The sequence below is a fragment of the Bufo bufo genome, chromosome 2 (genome assembly GCF_905171765.1).
Source record: "Bufo bufo chromosome 2, aBufBuf1.1, whole genome shotgun sequence".
NCBI classification, from domain to species: Eukaryota; Metazoa; Chordata; class Amphibia; order Anura; family Bufonidae; genus Bufo; species Bufo bufo.
Genome location: NC_053390.1, coordinates 325722841 through 325743225, shown reverse-complemented (window position 1 = coordinate 325743225; position 20385 = coordinate 325722841). Strand labels below are relative to the sequence as shown.

The 20385-nt window shown below is 44.4% G+C and overlaps 1 protein-coding gene across 1 annotated transcript in view; it reads left to right on the top strand.

The window, feature by feature from the left end:
• Window positions 1-19826: 19826 nt before the first annotated feature.
• LOC120989100 (aminopeptidase O (putative)) overlaps window positions 19827-20385 on the top strand; it is a 559812-nt gene continuing 559253 nt past the window's right edge. Inside the window, exon 1 of the mRNA XM_040416998.1 lies at window positions 19827-19856. The gene's annotated coding sequence lies outside the window, so the exon portion shown is untranslated. The remainder of the gene's footprint in view (window positions 19857-20385) is intronic.

The following is a 20385-nucleotide window of genomic DNA, read 5'->3' as shown; positions in this document are numbered from 1 at the left end:
GATATAAAGCTATGATAGAAGGGATTAATAAAAAGCTAAACAATTGTAGTATTTTCCAACTGGTGGAAGCTATCATCTTGTCACAACAGCAAATTAACAAAATACCATTATTTCTGTTGTTAGGCTAAAACCTGGAAGGAGGTAAGGGATATGTGGCCCCATGCGGGAGTGCATACGGATACTCTTTGTGTGGAATTGGAAACAGAGATCTGAGCTTCTTTTATTTACAACTGAAACAAGCCTTGCGAGCGTCCTTAGGAAAGGGAACACAACTATCTACTCTCCCACAACCTAAGGCCTCATGCACACGACAGTGATTTGGCTTCAGTGGTCCGTTTCCGATTTTGCTTCAGTTGTGTTTCTTTGTGTCTTCCTTTTTTTTTGTCTGACAGGGGAAAAAAAGGAAGGTTAATGAAAAGTGTAATTTTATTGCACCAAGGTCTTGTAGAAAAAAACGGACACAGACGCGGACATGGATGACATACCAGTTGTGCATCAGTTTTTTTTGATCGACCCATTGACTTGAATGGGTCCGTCCTCCGTTTTCCACTGACAAGAATAGGACAGGTTATATTTTTTTGATGGACTGGAATCACGGATCCCGGACGCGTAGAAAAAACGGAGGACTATCAGATTTTTTTCACAGCTCCATAGAAATGAATGGGACCTCTGCTAAACTGTGGAAAATGACGGAGCGGATGCACACAACGGTCGTGTGCATGAGGCCTATAGCTAATATATCTAAGCTAAATGCGGGTAAGAAATTGATATCTAGGATATATCGATGTTTGCTATATCAGAAGACAGAAAAAAGAGCAGCTAACTGTCTAATGTATAAATGGCAAGATTAGTTAGATAAATATGTACTCTGCACACCTAGGGTTCGGTGTGGGTGCCTGTGAGAGTGGTTTTAGACAATATAGAGTTAATCCACGGCACTCCAACATTGGAGTGCCGTGGATTAACTCTATATTGTATAAATGGCAAGAGTTATTTAACTCTCAACAGATAGAATTTTGGGAGAGGGTGATACAGGCAAAAAACGGGGTTTCACATAATTTCTCCCATAGGGTCACCCAATTTAATATACTATATCGACTATACTACTCCCCTAAAGTCATGATGAAATTCTAAATTTTTAGCTGTAAAAAATGTGGGCAGATAGGGGTGGATAATGTCCATATACTTTGGACTTGTACTGATACTCAAGACTTTTGGTGGAAGGTTAAAGAAAGAATAGAGGCTTATCATGGGTTTAGAGTCCCGGTAGAGTTCGAAACATGTATTTTTGGGGTGATGGATGGGATAGAAAACCTAAATCATCGAGAAATAGCAGCTAAACTTCTATTCAGGCTAGGAGGTGCATCATCGGACATTGGGGTAGTAGTGTGTCACCTACGGTGAAGGAATGGGAGAATTTTGTTAGAGTCTCGATTTTTAGAGAGGAATTCCATATGGTATCGATAAAGAAAAAACTTGTGGCAGAATTGGTTGAAATGAATAAGAAGTGTGAGAGGTTTGGGGAGGAAGGGGGGGGGGGTGTGTGCTGGGAGAGACGTGAGGTAAGGCGGAGGCAGTTTCCCTTTTTTTTTTTTATCCCCCAGAAAGGAGAAACAGGCATGGGGGTAAAATTGGGTGGGTAAATTATAAATTGTATTTATGTTGTTTACAATGTAAAGATAACTAATATTGATGTAATGAATTTTTTTAACAAGAATAAAGATTATAAAAAAATAAATTAAAAAAAGGAATGCACATTGTATAGGACCTAGACAGAAATACATAAGATGACACTCTTAGCCCATTAAAGAAAGTAGCAGGGTGAAGGAGTGGTAACACCACTCTGGGGTGTTACAGATGTTTTCTGGAGAACTGTTTTTATAACGGCTCATGCACACAGGGCTACATGTCGACACTGGTCGTGCAACAGCTGTCGCGGTCAGGATTGTTGAGTAGTGGTGATCCCATAGAAATGAATGGGATTGACGCACCCGCCGCTAAAAATCCAGACCTGTTAGATCTTTTTCGTAAGGGATCACCGATACTCAGCAATCCTGGCCACGATAGTTGGCTGCAAACACAGATACTGGCTGAGTGCATGCCGCCATTTTTTTTCACTCCTGCAGAAATGTCCTACCCTTGTCTGCAAAACAGAAAAAGAATAGGACATGTTCTATTTTCTTTTGAGGCCGCAGAATGGACTTACGGATGCACAACAGTACAACCATTAAGACAAATGCTAAACATTAAGACAAATTTGCTAAACTATGGCGGTGTGCATGAGCCCTTACTATGAGTTTCACTTATACTGTAGATCACATGGCTGTCTTTAGAACAAATTGAAGTCAGTGGGGCTTTTCACATGGGTGTTTTTTAACGTACAGTACATAGTGGCCGTCGAAAAATAGAACATGTACTATTTTGGGCTATTTTCACAGTCGAACGGACTCCATTGAAATCAATTGGACAATTTTAACGGTTGTTAGGATTGCATCCATCTAACAGTCGTTAAAAAATGGTAAATTAGTGGAAGATGGCCTTTTAGAGGTTTTAAATAAAAAAACAAAAACCTCCTCTCTTGATTCTGAAGGACTTGACGAAGGGACCTGCACTCCCAGCATGATCCCAGTGGCCATTAAAGGGGCAATAATATTGATGACCTATTTTCAGGATAGATCATCAATATCAGATCAGCGGGGGTCCAGCTGCAATACCAAGCACAGCTGCTATACAATATACGGGGCTGTGCTTGGGAAGCTGCCGGGAGCCTGGATTGCTCATCATAGCTCCGGTGAGCGCAACGGTTCCCTGGAACAGATAATCATCGGGGGTGTCGGGACCCGGATGCCCACCAATGTGATAATGATGACCTATCCTAAGGATAGATCATCAGTAAAATTTTCTGAATAAGCCCCTTTAAAAATGGATGCAAAATGGCCATGAAAAATGGCCAGATGACCAGAAAAGTGATGCAAACTGGTTGAAAACTGAATGTATCCATCATGTGAATGTAGCCTTTGGGTGCCCACACACATGAATATGGATGTAGTGTTTTTTACCAGTAAAAAAAAACCTTGCCAGAATAAGCACAAGCAGTTTTTTTTTTAACAATTCTTTATTTATGACAAGCAATATAATAATAATATCCATTGCTTTATGCAAGAGAGCACTTACATGGAAACGCACTTTTAGATGTTACAATATCACCAATCCAAATAACATATCGTACAATTACAAAAGGTGTTGGGTGTATACATACTCCAATGCAAATACACTCTCGCAATTGACAGCACAAGACACTATTTCAGATTAATGACCAGAAATACCTTATACTAAAATAGATTATTAAATTAAATATTTAATACAAAACATTAACCATAAACCAGCCCGGCGAGGGACTATGCAGGTTCGGCAAGAAACAAACTGTCTACTTTATATGATTTAAAGGACAATATGATGTATGGGTTCTGTGAACAGGGCTAGATGACCCTGAGGGCTAGTTACCACTTTTAGGTCGGGTATGGGCCCGTGCATGCTGCTTCTATTGGAGGCAAATTAAGAATGTGTTGTCAGAAGTTAGTAATCTCCCTTTTTCCTAAGTTCCACCCCACTAGTTCTTCCATAATGCAAATGTGGTGGACTTCCTCCATCCATTCTTCTACCCTTGGAGACTCCCTTTCTCTTTGGTATAAGGATTTTCGCAGCTGCTATCAAGTGTGTGGGGAAGTTGTCAGCTGAGGGTGTTAAATCTAACTGAGGTTTCCACAACAATACTAAATCCAGGGTCAGTGATATACACGTGTTGCATATAATGTTAATCTTTTTCCCAATTTCTTCCCAAAAATGGCTCAGGGAGGGGCAAGACCACCAAATGTGGGAGATCGTCCCCCTTCCTTCGAGACATCTCCAGCACTTATCATCAGGGATCAGGTTTATTTTGTGTAGAAAATCTGGAGTCCCAGGCTATGAGCTGTGCGCTACGATTGGCCAGCGCTGCAGCTAGGGACAACCCTAATACAAAAACTCCGCCCAGTACAACAGAGGGAGCTGCAGACACCAGAGCCTATACCGGGCGAACGGAGCGGCGCACAGACATACTAGTAAGTGAAGGGGGACCCCTGGGCGCCACTCTGCCCACTGATATAGTTCGTTTTTTGTTTTTAAACTAGTGAAAGGTCCTCTTTAAGTATTTCTGATTTCTCATAGTTAATTTTGAAATTGGAGATTTCTCCATAGTCTTCCAGTAACTCCATAATTTCTGGCAAGGCTTCTTCTGGATTAGTGACTAGTAGTAGAAGGTCATCGGCGAAAGCCGCTATTGAGTGTGTGTTGCGTCCTATTTGGAGACCCTTAATTTTGTCTGATGCCCTTATTTTATTTAGGAAAATTTCTAGAGCCAGCACAAAGAGTGTGGGTGACAGGGGGCAACCTTGACGCGTCCCATTTGTGATCCCGAAGGGAGCAGAGAGGTATCCATTAGCCAAGACTTTTGCCGAAGGACTTCCATAAAGAGTGAAAATTGCAGCAACGAACGCGGAGGGGAAGCCAAAATGTAAAAGTGCATCCTTCATAAATGACCAGCTTACCCTATCAAAGGCTTTCTCCGCGTCCGTTCCTACAAGTATCAAAGGGGTCCTCTCTTTTCTAGCATAATGGATGGCGTGACAAATCCTGCTTACATTAGGTCTACCTTCTCTGCCCCCCACGAATCCCAGCTGTTCTTCCTTAAGAAGTCGGGGAAGAAATTTGGCTATCCTTTGGCTGAGAATTAGTTTCACGTCAGCATTCAAAAGCGAAATGGGCCTATAACTGCCGCATCTACTTGGGTCTTTCCCTTCTTTATGTAGGACTACTATATGGGCCATCAGGGATTGTGAGGGAAGGGGAGACCCTCCTAACAGCGACTTACAGAGTTTAGTGAGTTGGGGAAGTAGTGGCTTCTGGAGTTTTTTATAATACAGTATGGAGAGACCATCCGGGCCTGGACTTTTACCAGAAGGAATGCTCAAAAGACAGTCCCTCACCTCTTCCTCCGTGATGGGGGCTATTAAGCTATCTACCTCTTCAGCCCTAAGTTTGGGGACCACCACTGAGTTGATGAAAGAAGCAGCTTTCTTTTGTTTATCCTTAGGGTCTACTGTTTGTAAGTTGTACAACGAGGAGTAAAAGGAAGCAAATTCATTTGCTATTGCTGGAGTTGAGGTCAGGGATTCACCTTTACTGTTTTGGATGCGTGCAATATGCGTCTTTTCCCTCTGACCCATTATTAATCGCATGAGCAATTTTGAACCCCTATTACCATGGACATAGGTCTCAAATTTCGCCATCTTGAGCATCTTTGCTGACCTAATATTTAGGAGATCTTTAACCACCTCAGGACCGCCGTACGCAGGATTGCGTCTTTGCGGCGGCCCTGCTCTTCTGGGTGGACGCGCCGGTGCGTCCTCTCGCGAGACGCGAGATTTCCTGTGAACGCGCGCACACAGGCGCGCGCGCTCACAGGAACGGAAGGTAAGAGAGTTGATCTCCAGCCTGCCAGCGGCGATCGTTCGCTGGCAGGCTGGAGATGTGTTTTTTTTAACCCCTAACAGGTATATTAGACGCTGTTTTGATAACAGCGTCTAATATACCTGCTACCTGGTCCTCTGGTGGTCCCCTTTGTTTGGATCGACCACCAGAGGACACAGGTAGCTCAGTAAAGTCCCACCAAGCACCACTACACTACACTACACCCCCCCCCCCGTCACTTATTAACCCCTTATTAGCCCCTGATCACCCCATATAGACTCCCTGATCACCCCCCTGTCATTGATTACACCCCTGTCATTGATCAACCCCCTGTAAAGCTCCATTCAGATGTCCGCATGATTTTTACGGATCCACTGATGGATGGATCGGATCTGCAAAACGCATACGGGCGTCTGAATGAAGCCTTACAGGGGCGTGATCAATGACTGTGGTGATCACCCCATATAGACTCCCTGATCACCCCCCTGTCATTGATTACCCCCCTGTCATTGATTACCCCCCTGTAAAGCTCCATTCAGATGTCCGCATGATTTTTACGGATGCACTGATAGATGGATCGGATCCGCAAAATGCATCCGGACGTCTGAATGAAGCCTTACAGGGGCATGATCAATGACTGTGGTTATCACCCCATATAGACTCCCTGATCACCCCCCTGTCATTGATCACCCCCCTGTAAAGCTCCATTCAGATGTCCGCATGATTTTTACGGATGCACTGATAGATGGATCGGATCCGCAAAACGCATCCGGACGTCTGAATGAAGCCTTACAGGGGCGTGATCAATGACTGTGGTGATCACCCCATATAGACTCCCTGATCACCCCCCTGTCATTGATTACACCCCTGTCATTGATCACCCCCCTGTAAAGCTCCATTCAGATGTCCGCATGATTTTTACGGATGCACTGATAGATGGATCGGATCCGCAAAACGCATCCGGACGTCTGAATGAAGCCTTACAGGGGCGTGATCAATGACTGTGGTGATCACCCCATATAGACTCCCTGATCACCCCCCTGTCATTGATTACCCCCCTGTAAAGCTCCATTCAGATGTCCGCATGATTTTTACGGATGCACTGATAGATGGATCGGATCCGCAAAATGCATCCGGACGTCTGAATGAAGCCTTACAGGGGCATGATCAATGACTGTGGTTATCACCCCATATAGACTCCCTGATCACCCCCCTGTAAAGCTCCATTCAGATGTCCGCATGATTTTTACGGATGCACTGATAGATGGATCGGATCCGCAAAACGCATCCGGACGTCTGAATGAAGCCTTACAGGGGCGTGATCAATGACTGTGGTGATCACCCCATATAGACTCCCTGATCACCCCCCTGTCATTGATTACACCCCTGTCATTGATCACCCCCCTGTAAAGCTCCATTCAGATGTCCGCATGATTTTTACGGATGCACTGATAGATGGATCGGATCCGCAAAACGCATCCGGACGTCTGAATGAAGCCTTACAGGGGCGTGATCAATGACTGTGGTGATCACCCCATATAGACTCCCTGATCACCCCCCTGTCATTGATCACCCCCCTGTAAAGCTCCATTCAGATGTCCGCATGATTTTTACGGATGCACTGATAGATGGATCGGATCCGCAAAACGCATCCGGACGTCTGAATGAAGCCTTACAGGGGCGTGATCAATGACTGTGGTGATCACCCCATATAGACTCCCTGATCACCCCCCTGTCATTGATTACACCCCTGTCATTGATCACCCCCCTGTAAAGCTCCATTCAGATGTCCGCATGATTTTTACGGATGCACTGATAGATGGATCGGATCCGCAAAACGCATCCGGACGTCTGAATGAAGCCTTACAGGGGCGTGATCAATGACTGTGGTGATCACCCCATATAGACTCCCTGATCACCCCCCTGTCATTGATCACCCCCCTGTAAAGCTCCATTCAGATGTCCGCATGATTTTTACGGATGCACTGATAGATGGATCGGATCCGCAAAACGCATCCGGACGTCTGAATGAAGCCTTACAGGGGCGTGATCAATGACTGTGGTGATCACCCCATATAGACTCCCTGATCACCCCCCTGTCATTGATTACACCCCTGTCATTGATCACCCCCCTGTAAAGCTCCATTCAGACGTCCGCATGATTTTTACGGATCCACTGATAGATGGATCGGATCCGCAAAACGCATCCGGACGTCTGAATGAAGCCTTACAGGGGCATGATCAATGACTGTGGTGATCACCCCATATAGACTCCCTGATCACCCCCCTGTCATTGATTACCCCCCTGTAAAGCTCCATTCAGATGTCCGCATGATTTTTACGGATGCACTGATAGATGGATCGGATCCGCAAAACGCATACGGACGTCTGAATGAAGCCTTACAGGGGCATGATCAATGACTGTGGTTATCACCCCATATAGACTCCCTGATCACCCCCCTGTCATTGATCAACCCCCTGTCATTGATCACCCCCCCCTGTCATTGATCACCCCCCTGTCATTGATCAACCCCCTGTCATTGATCACCCCCCCCTGTCATTGATCACCCCCCTGTCATTGATCACCCCTCTGTAAGGCTCCATTCAGACATTTTTTTGGCCCAAGTTAGCGGAATTTTTATTTATTTTTCTTACAAAGTCTCATATTCCACTAACTTGTGTCAAAAAATAAAATCTCACATGAACTCACCATACCCCTCACGGAATCCAAATGCGTAAAATTTTTTAGACATGTATATTCCAGACTTCTTCTCACGCTTTAGGGCCCCTAGAATGCCAGGGCAGTATAAATACGCCACATGTGACCCCATTTCGGAAAGAAGACACCCCCAGGTATTCCGTGAGGGGCATATTGAGTCCATGAAAGATTGAAATTTTTGTCCCAAGTTAGCGGAACGGGAGACTTTGTGAGAAAAAAATAAAAAATATCAATTTCCGCTAACTTGTGCCAAAAAAAAAAAATTTCTATGAACTCGCCATGCCCCTCATTGAATACCTTGGGGTGTCTTCTTTCCAAAATGGGGTCACATGTGGGGTATTTATACTGCCCTGGCATTCTAGGGGCCCCAAAGCGTGAGAAGAAGTCTGGTATCCAAATGTCTAAAAATGCCCTCATAAAATGAATGTGGGCCCCTTTGCGCATCTAGGCTGCAAAAAAGTGTCACACATGTGGTATCGCCGTACTCAGGAGAAGTTGGGGAATGTGTTTTGGGGTGTCATTTTACATATACCCATGCTGGGTGAGAGAAATATCTTGGTCAAATGCCAACTTTGTATAAAAAAATGGGAAAAGTTGTCTTTTGCCAAGATATTTCTCTCACCCAGCAAGGGTATATGTAAAATGACACCCCAAAACACATTCCCCAACTTCTCCTGAATACGGCGATACCACATGTGTGACACTTTTTTGCAGCCTAGGTGGGCAAAGGGGCCCATATTCCAAAGAGCACCTTTAGGATTTCACAGGTCATTTACCTACCTAACACACATTAGGGCCCCTGGAAAATGCCAGGGCAGTATAACTACCACACAAGTGACCCCATTTTGGAAAGAAGACACCCCAAGGTATTCCGTGAGGGGCATGGCGAGTTCCTAGAATTTTTTATTTTTTGTCACAAGTTAGTGGAAAATGCTGATTTTTTTTTTTTTTTTTTTTTTTTATACAAAGTCTCATATTCCACTAACTTGTGACAAAAAATAAAAACTTCCATGAACTCACTATGCCCATCAGCGAATACCTTGGGGTCTCTTCTTTCCAAAATGGGGTCACTTGTGGGGTAGTTATACTGCCCTGGCATTCTAGGGGCCCAAATGTGTGGTAAGGAGTTTGAAATCAAATTCTGTAAAAAATGACAAGTGAAATCCGAAAGGTGCTCTTTGGAATATGGGCCCCTTTGCCCACCTAGGCTGCAAAAAAGTGTCACACATCTGGTATCTCCGTACTCAGGAGAAGGTGGGGAATGTGTTTTGGGGTGTCATTTTATATATACCCATGCTGGGTGAGAGAAATATCTTGGCAAACGACAACTTTTCCCATTTTTTTATACAAAGTTGGCATTTGACCAAGATATTTATCTCACCCAGCATGGGTATATGTAAAAAGACACCCCAAAACACATTCCTCAACTTCTCCTGAATACAGAGATACCAGATGTGTGACACTTTTTTGCAGCCTAGGTGGGCAAAGGGGCCCATATGCCAAAGAGCACCTTTCGGATTTCACAGGTCAATTTTTACAGAATTTGATTTCAAACTCCTTACCACACATTTGGGCCCCTAGAATGCCAGGGCAGTATAACTACCCCACAAGTGACCCCATTTTGGAAAGAAGAGACCCCAAGGTATTCGCTGATGGGCATAGTGAGTTCATGGAAGTTTTTATTTTTTGTCACAAGTTAGTGGAATATGAGACTTTGTATGAAAAAAAAAAAAAAAAAAAAAATAATCATTTTCCACTAACTTGTGACAAAAAATAAAAAATTCTAGGAACTCGCCATGCCCCTCACGGAATACCTTGGGGTGTCTTCTTTCCAAAATGGGGTCACTTGTGGGGTAGTTATACTGCCCTGGCATTCTAGGGGCCCAAATGTGTGGTAAGGAGTTTGAAATCAAATTCAGTAAAAAATGACCTGTGAAATCCGAAAGGTGCTCTTTGGAATGTGGGCCCCTTTGCCCACCTAGGCTGCAAAAAAGTGTCACACATCTGGTATCTCCGTACTCAGGAGAAGGTGGGGAATGTGTTCTGGGGTGTCATTTTATATATACCCATGCTGGGTGAGAGAAATATCTTGGCAAAAGACAACTTTTCCCATTTTTTTATACAAAGTTGTCATTTGACCAAGATATTTATCTCACCCAGCATGGGTATATGTAAAAAGACACCCCAAAACACATTCCTCAACTTCTCCTGAGTACGGGGATACCAGATGTGTGACACTTTTTTGCAGCCTAGGTGGGCAAAGGGGCCCATATTCCAAAGAGCACCTTTCGGATTTCACTTGTCATTTTTTACTGAATTTGATTTCAAACTCCTTACCACACATTTGGGCCCCTAGAATGCCAGGGCAGTATAACTACCCCACAAGTGACCCCATTTTGGAAAGAAGAGACCCCAAGGTATTCGCTGATGGGCATAGTGAGTTCATAGAACTTTTTATTTTTTGTCACAAGTTAGTGGAATATGAGACTTTGTAAGAAAAAAAAAAAAAAAAAAAAAAATCATCATTTTCCGCTAACTTGTGACAAAAAATAAAAAGTTCTATGAACTCACTATGCCCATCAGCGAATACCTTAGGGTGTGTACTTTCAGAAATGGGGTCATTTGTGGGGTGTTTGTACTGTCTGGGCATTGTAGAACCTCAGGAAACATGACAGGTGCTCAGAAAGTCAGAGCTGCTGCAAAAAGCGGAAATTCACATTTTTGTACCATAGTTTGTAAACGCTATAACTTTTACCCAAACCATTTTTTTTCTACCCAAACATTTTTTTTTTTATCAAAGACATGTAGAACTATAAATTTAGAGCAAAATTTCTATATGGATGTCGTTTTTTTTTGCAAAATTTTACAACTGAAAGTGAAAAATGTCATTTTTTTGCAAAAAAAATCGTTAAATTTCGATTAATAACAAAAAAAGTAAAAATGTCAGCAGCAATGAAATACCACCAAATGAAAGCTCTATTAGTGAGAAGAAAAGGAGGTAAAATTCATTTGGGTGGTAAGTTGCATGACCGAGCAATAAATGGTGAAAGTAGTGTAGGTCAGAAGTGTAAAAAGTGGCCTGGTCTTTCAGGGTGTTTAAGCACTGGGGGCTGAGGTGGTTAAGTCGCATACGCAGTTTGATTATGTCCTCATGGGTTACTTTGGAGGGCTGTCTCTTATTAAGGTTTTCAAGCACAGATATTTGGGATATCACTGAATCCACCTCTCTCGTCCTTTGCTTACGGACCCACGACCCTAAGGCAATTAATTCCCATCTAACAAAGGCCTTGTGCGCCTCCCAGGTGATGGGTGTGGCCATCTGTGGGTCATTGTTAATCTCAAAAAACATATTTACTTTCTCTTCTATCTGGGATCTGTGTTTGATATCCTCTAGAAGGGTCTCATTAAGCCTCCAAGTCCAGGAGCTATGAGGGGCACCCAGAAAATGAATTCCCAACGAGACTGGCGCGTGATCAGTGACTGTAATTGGTCCTATGCTCGCAGTTCCCACTCTATCCATGAGGTAATTTGACAAATAAATGTAATCTAGCCTCCTATATATGCCATGCATTGCTGAGTAAAAAGTATAATCTTTCCCCTGAGGGTGAAGCACTCTCCAGACATCTGAAATCTGATGGGTATCTAAGGCCTTTCTCAATTTCTTCACCTGTGGGGCAGAGTGTCTTGGGAGAAGAGAGGTGGAGTCTAGAGGGTGGTCCAAAGCTAAGTTGAAATCTCCTCCCAGCAACAAAGCTCCTTCCCTAAACACATGTAGTTTTTGTAGAGTCTCCACTAGCCATTTGACCTGATTCATGTTGGGAGCATACACATTGGCAATAGTAACCTTGTTACCAAAGAGTGTTCCCTTTACAAACACAAAACGTCCTGTTGGATCAATTGATTGTGCCTGAATTTGAAATGGGAGACCTTTTCTAAACCCTATTGAGACTCCCTTGGAAGCCGACGTGTGGGTACTGTGTATCCATGTGTAGAACATATTCGTGTAAAGTGTGGGTATTCTATTGTGTCTGAAATGGGTTTCCTGCAATAGCAGTATGTCTACCTTCTCTTTTTTTAACATCTGAAAAACCCTACTTCTCTTTTGTGGCCCATTTAAGCCATTCACGTTAAGTGATATTACTTTCAAGAGATCCATAACTTTATCATATATGTTTTATCCCGCAAAAAAGGCAGATCCTGTACATCTTCCTCAGATTGCGTACATTGCCGGGTGTAACTACAAACATGTAGATAAACAAAAGGAACATAACGTATATCTACGGAACTAAGGAGTGCAGCTCCGCGCACTTCCACCCCCAACCATGTAGGGTATGACTTCTTATGGTTAAGACGTAGGAAGGAGCAGGAGTGTGCGAGCTGGGCCCCCATCATTAGGGAAAGAAAACATATCTTTCGAAAAGAAGACAGTTTTAGTGGGCGGGGGAAGCCAACTAAAAGACCAACATCGAAGATCGGGCAGCTAATTCAACATGGGAAAATTAAACTCTTAGGACAGGCAAAAAGTGTCACATCATTATAATGTGTTAAGGGAACATAGAGTAAGTGTGCCACAATCCATGCCAACCACCCAAAAACCCCTGTCACTCAAACAGGCTATCCGGTATCGGCTTTGATATTCGTGTACCTGGGGGGTATGGCCGGCATGGATCGCAGCACAAGCTATATGCTTTAGAATAGAATTATTCGCACAGGCAACCGACAAAAATCTGCTGTGTAAATACATACTAATTCCATAATATAGGGTACATAGCTGATAATCGCTGCTTCTGATAACCTCCATTTTTGCGAAGTCACAAACTTACGCTGCAGTATACACATTTTACATTAGAAAGACGGGTTGTATATCTGTGAGGGGGGAATCTAGAGGGGGGAAGGGGGGGTGGATGGGGGGGAAGGGGGGGTAGCATGGGTAAGATTATGGAGATTGCATATTTAAATTGTAAGCGACTCTATAACCTCTCACCCCCTCGTAATAAAGACATTCAAGTCACTGACTTTTCCAGCTTGAAAGGAATAACGCCTCAGGTCTCTCCTCCGAACTCCTTCCTCGAGGCGCCATTCCCGCTTCTCTTTCTCTGCCTCTGGGACTTGACCTGTCTTCCTGGGGTCCACGATGCGGGAAGCGGCAAAGGTGGAACGTCCGTGATCTCCTGGGCTAAGTAGCCCAAATGGAAACAGCCAACGATACAGGAGTTTTTTCTCCCTTAATACCTCCAGCAGTGGCTTCAGCGCTTTCCTCTTGCGCAGCGTGACAGGGGAGAGATCTTGAAAGATGGCTACTGAAGCTCCTTCAAACTTCAAAGGAGTTTTACCGCGGGCTGCTTTCAGAATACACTCCTTAGCTTGGTAGCTTACAAGTTTGCAAATGATATCCCTCGGCGGGTCTGAAGGGCCCGGTGGTGGTCTCAACGCCCGATGCGCTCTCTCCAGGGTAAAGTCCTGAGATGCACCTTGCCCAACGAGGTTAGTGAAGAAAGCAAGCAATGCGGTTTCAATGGCGTCTGGCATGAAGCTCTCAGGGAAGCCCTTGAGTCTGAGATTGTTCCGGCGGCCCCGGTTGTCTTGATCTTCTAGCTGTGTATACAGCGTGTTTATGTGGGCTTGGGTATAATCCAGAGAGTAAGACACCGATGAGCCAAACTCTATAATGGCGGACTGTGCAGTTTCCACCGCTTCCATCCGTTCACCCATATGTTGGAGATCTTTTTTATATTCTTTCAGCTCCTGCACTATTGGGTCAAGTGCTTCTGCCAGAAGTTTCCTCATGAATGGTCTAGAGACCGGGAGGTGTTCTTTCAGTGACGGGGCAGCTGCTTCACTGCCTTCTCCGTCTTCTGAGTCTGAGGCATCAGGTTGAAGTTCAGGGTCATCTGGCGGTGCCATTTTCTCTGGCTTCTTAGTCTGCAGCGCCGATGTCTTTTTGACGAATTTATCCAGATCTTCTTGACCGGAAGTCTGCTTAATATGTGCTGGGTTATCCCTGGACTTATCTCTTAAGGGTTTTCCCATGTTTGCTGGTGAAATCTGCGTATAATGCCCTCTTTTGTGTCAGTCTTCAGCAGAGCGATCTAACTTGCGGCCATTCAGCTCTGTTGCCAGGCTCTGCCCCCCAGAACAAGCAGTTTTTATGTAACCCTTGATTTTTGCCCCATTTTTTGTGGCAGTTTTTCTGGAGTTTTTTGCACACAGTGGCCCAGACTTATTAAGCCTATAGATGGCATAAACTTATACAGGCTGTCTAGACATACACCAGATATATCACAGTGGCCCTTCTGAGCAAGTAGGAAAAAAGTGTGGAAACCCTATATGCACCAAACTGCATCAAAATGCACCAATTTGTGCCTCTTAGACATAGGCCTCATGCACACGGCTGTTGTTTTGGTCCGCATCCGAGCCGCAGTTTTGGCAGCTTGGATGTGGACCCAATCACTTTAATGGGGCCGCAAAAGATGCGGACAGCACTCCGTGTGCTGTCCGCATCTGTTCCTCCGTTCCGTGGTCTGCAAAAAAAATATAGCCTGTCCTATTCTTGTCCGCGCTTTGCAGACAAGAATAGGCAGTTGATATTAAAGGCTGTCCGTGCCGTTCCGCAAATTGCGGAACGCACACGGACGCCGTTCGCGGACCGCAAAACACACAACGGTCGTGTTCATGTAGCCATATTCTAGGCGCAGACACAATCTGGGCCAGTGTATCTTACTACTAGAGTTTACTTCATGATATGATGTGAAACTGCTGAAAAAAATTCAGCGTTTTTTTGTGAAGAGGCCAGAAAGGCAAATATTGCCACCTAATGAACAAACATGGCAGTAGCAAAAAATGCTTGTCCTGCTTTTCATATTTCCCATAGACCTTCAGGTGACAATCATCTGGAGCTGACGTTTTAAGTAAAGCAGTGCTGGTGCAAAACACAAAGCAAAAATGCTGAACATTTCACTAAAATCCTGCATATGATAGCGCTGTAAAGCAAATATACAATGGGAATCATACAGAAAGATAAAGCACGTTCCGGAGCGGGCGCCATCTTTAAATACCCGACATGTGACGTACTATTACATCCCATGTCGGGAAAGGGTTAAGGCAACAAATGTCAGCCAGGTTAAAACAAACTTCATTAATTATTGCCAAGCAGACTGCCAAGTGGTAATATACCTGCTTCTATTTGTCAAGTTGTCCCAAGAAAAATATTCTACATTTTTCAAACCAGCACCTGGATCTTTCATAACTGCGTGTCATAAAATTTTTTGCATAGCCACTGAATTATTCAATAAAATATATTAGCATAGCTGCAGCTGCTGTTTGTTATTTCCCATAATTCTCTGTACACCGCAGTAACATTGGTGAAGTGGACGCACATGCTCAGTTCGTTTTATGCCGGTCTTAGTTTCCCCCTTGCGCTGCCGTTAGATTTTCCTAATTTGGACGAGGTCATAAATTAGGGACATCCGTGGCAGACCTTGCACCTGGCGTAAAAACTGTTGTTTTTTGCTAACATTTATGCCTGTTTCCAGCCATGCACAGCTGGTTAGAAAGGGGACTTGCGACTATTCTACCCCTAAAATAGTTGCAAATCCCTTAGTAAATGTGCCCCAATGTGTTGCAGATTTTCTGAAGCTTAATTTCTCCATAGCTTTTAATAGGAATCAATCAGCAATGAAATCTGCAACAATATCTGCAATAAAATCAGCCCCAAAAACGCACCAAAATCCGCATGAACCCAAAAATAAGTACATTGGGATTTTGGTGCAGATTTTTCTGCCACATATGAAGGCACCCTTAATGGTGGATGCACAGAGTTTAAATCCACAAGATATCTGCACCAAAACTGCACAAAATAAATATTTATTGCATTTTTTGTGCGTTTTTTTAAATGTGGTTTTAGCCCATTTTATGTGCGGTTTGTGGTGCTAATATGATGCAGATTTCCCGCAGATCTCACCCTTCTATTGAAAAAGGTGAAATCTGCACAGGAAAAAACGCATCAGTTGACATGCAGCAGATTTCAAAATCCACACAGCAAGTCAATTTCTGCACTTAAAGGGGTTGTCCTGCCATATACATTGATGACCTATCGTCAGGATGGGTCATCGATATCTGATCACCAGGGGTCCGACGCCCAGCACCCCCGCCGATCGGCTGGTTGAAGAGGAGGTGCTGCCCCATGCATGCGCTGCTTCCTGTTCATTAGACTGTGCGTCATCTCCCATGTGGCGGTGGCATAGTGTAATGACAAATGAATGGTCCAAGCACTTGTCATTACACTGAGCCACTGAAAAGACAGGTTGAGTAATGAACAGGTAGCAGCGCTGGCTTGACGTGCCGCCTCCTCTTCAAACAGCTGATCGGCGTGGTGTCAGACCACTGTAGATCAGATATTGATGACCTATCCTAATGGTAGGTTATCAATATAAATGGCCTGCACAACCCCCTTTAAGAAAAGTGTACATGAGATTTCCCTAATTGTAATTTTTCTGCACAAAAATACACCTGGAAAAAAAGCTTGTGTGCAGCCACCCTTAGGCCTCTTTCACACGGGCGAGTTTTCAATGCGTGAGGTGAACGCATTGCACCCGCACTGAATCCGGACCCATTCCTTTCTATGGGGCTGTGCACATGAGCGGTGATTTTCACGCATCACTTGTGCGTTGCGTGAAAATCGCAGCATGCTCTATATTGTGCGTTTTTCACGCACCGCAGGCCCTATAGAAGTGAATGGGGCTGCGTGAAAATTGCAAGCATGCGCAAGCAAGTGCGGATGAGGTGCGATTTTCACGCATGGTTGCTAGGTGACGATCGGGATGGAGACCCGATCTTTATTATTTTCCCTTATAACATGGTTATAAGGGAAAATAATAGCATTCTTAATACAGAATGCTAAGTAAATTAGGGATGGAGGGGTTAAAAAATAATAAAAAATAATTAAACTCACCTCATCCACTTTTCGCGCAGCCGGCATCTCTTATTTCTTCTTTGATGACCTGGGAGAAAATGACCTTTGGTGACGTCACTGCGCACATCACATGGTCTATCACATGATCTATCACCTTGGTGATGGACCATGTGATGAGCGCAGTGACGTCACCAAAGGTCATTTTCTCCCAGGTCATCAAAGAAGAAGAAAGAAGAGAAGCCGGCTGCGCGAAAAGTGGATGAGGTGAGTTTAGTTATTTTTTATTTTTTTTTAACCCCTCCGTCCCTATTGTACTATGCATTCTGTATTAAGAATGCTATTATTTTCCCTTATAACCATGTTATAAGGGAAAATAATAAAATTTACACAACACCGATCCCAAACCCGAACTTCTGTGAAGAAGTTCGGGTTTGGGTACCAAACAAGCCAATTTTTCTCACGCGCGTGCAAAACGCATTAAATCACTTTGCACTCACGCAGAAAAATCGCGCATTTCCCCCCGAAGCACCCGCATCCTATCCGGCCCTCACACGCGACGCCCGTGTGAAAGAGGCCTTAAGGTATATGTACACGGTGTGTAGTGTGTACGGATTTTCGAGTGGAAAATCTGCTGCATAATACAGTAACAGCTACAGTATGTAGATGAGAATTTTGAAACCTCATATACACGGTGCTGAAGTTTTGTGAAAATTGACCTGTGGTGTGGATTTTGAAATTTGCAGCAATTATTTATGCAAATATTTAGTGCATGTTTCAACCTTTGCAACGTGGGGGAGAGACCTGGGGCAAATTTGCATCAAAATCCACATGGAACATATGGATTGTGGTGTGGATTTGGTGCAGAAATCTGTGTAGGAACTACACTTCCGTGTGAGTATTCTCTAAGGGCTCTTTAACACGAGCGGATGCCGTGCGGGTAATCTGCTGCGTGAAAGAGAGCCAAGCCCCGTTCTGGACAGCAGAAACACGGAGCATTAACATACTACAAAATCAGGGCTCCGTGCCCGTGCTGCGGACTGCAAATTGTGGTCCGCAATGCACGGTCACCGACCGTGGGGCAGCCGCATGCGGATTGCAAACCCATTCACTTGAATGGGGTCCGCGATCCGTCCGTTCTGCAAAAACGGAAGCATGGAATGGAACACCATAGAAGCACTCCGTAGTGCTTCCGCAGGGTTCCATTCCGCGCTTCCTTTCCGTTCCGCACCGGCATCTCCAGATTTGCGGACCCATTCAAGGTGACCCATGTATTGTGGAACCGCCGTATGCGGTCCGCAACATGGGCATGGAGCCCTTACGTTCGTGTGCAAGAGCCCTCACAGTGAGATAAAGTTGTCACCGTGATTTTGTAGTAAAAAGATCACAGAGAGGGACGGAGCATTATCAGTCATGTTACTGCTCCGCGTCTCTGCTGTCCGGAGCGGGGCTTGGCTCTCTTTCATGCAGCGGATTACCCGCACGGCATCCGCTCCTGTGAAAGAGCCCTAAGGGGTTAAAGGGAGTCTGTCACCAGGAAATTCACTGATAAACCAGGCACAATGGGGGAGATTTAGCAAACTGGTGTAAAGTAGAACTGGCTTAGTTACCCATTGCAACCAATCAGATTCCACCTTTCATTTTTCAAAGGAGCTCTGAAAAATGAAAGGTGGAATCTGGTTGCTCTGGACAACTAAGCCAGCTTTGCATTACACCAGTTTGGATAAATTCACGCCAAGGTCTAGTAGGGCTAGCTCAGCAGAATGTACTACCTTTCACTTAGTACTTCCGGAGAAAAATCACTTTTAATCTACATACAACTAAGCAGTTGAGTGCACTAAGGGCGGGCTTAAGCCACTCTGTGCACCCTTGCTCCTCCCTCCTCTCCTTTATTGATAGGTGAGGTGACTGTGCTGGAATCATAGAGTCCGTTACAGAAGTAGATGCTTGAGTCTTTCCTTAATACACGTCCTTTTTTATGGAATCTCTCCTGACTGGCTGAAAAAACTACCACAAAAACTGCACGTGTGATTGCAGTCTTAGGGCTCATGCACGCAAACTTTTTTCTTTCTGTGTCCATTCCGTTTTTTTTTTTTTTTTTCCGGACCATATGCGGAACCATTCATTTCAATGGGTCTGCAAAAAAAGCGGAACTTATTACGTATGCATTCCGTTTCCGTATGTCCGTTCCGCCAAGAAATAGAACAAGTCCTATTATTGTCTGCATTATGGACAAGGATAAGACTGTTCTATTAGGGGCCAGCTGTTCCGTTCCGCAAAATAAGTCATCCGTATTTTTTATGGATCCGTTTTTTTTCGGACCGCAAAATGCATACAGTCGTGTTCATGAGCCCTTAGGGTGGGTTCACATCACGTTTTTCCCATCTGTTTAACGTATACGTTAAACGGATGCCACAGACTGATGTCATACAGCGGCATCTGTTCACCATAACAATAAAAATAAACGACTTTTTTCTTTACTGGACTGTGCAGGATGCATTTTTGTGTCCTTTTTTTCTAACATACACAAAACGTGAGGTGAACCCACCCTTACCTCTTCCACACAACGCTAAGTGCTCTGTCTCTTTAAGAACTGAACTGCCTGGAGGCTGAAGTCAGCCAGCATACTTCAGTCTGCAAAGTCTCGCGAGGTTTTGACTGCGGCGCGAGGTTTCCTGCCTGCACCCTGGGAGCCGCTGTGTATAGCTGTGTGGACGGCAGGTAAAGCTTTACTTCATGCAAGGTGTTGTGGGCAGCGGAGCCTGGGCCTGAGCAGTGTGCAGAGGGGCATGCAGCAGGCACACGGGGGGCATGCCTGCTGGGCTCTATAGTGACCTCTAGTTCTTGCTTACATGAAGCAAAGTTTTATCCATCTCCTGCAGAGAAATGTGCTTGTAGAGCCCCCCTTCCCTAAAACGCAGGGTCTCAGTCGGGGTCTGTTCATACACAGCAGTTTGGTTGCAGACATTTCTGTGATTAAAATCTGTTCCATACATGGATTTAGGTGAAGGGACCATCTCTGAAATCTGCTGCGTGTGACTATACAGGAGAGACGAACGGTCTGGTAAAAACGGACACACTGTCCTTCATGGCAATTTTGCATCGGTGTGTGCATCCATTTTTTGGCCGTGTCTCCGTTTAACGTCCGTTTTGCATCACTTTTTCATGTCCGCTAAAAACTGACATGGAAAACGAATGAACTGTGCTACTTTCCAACTAGCGTTAATATTTTCCGGTATTGAGATCCGTC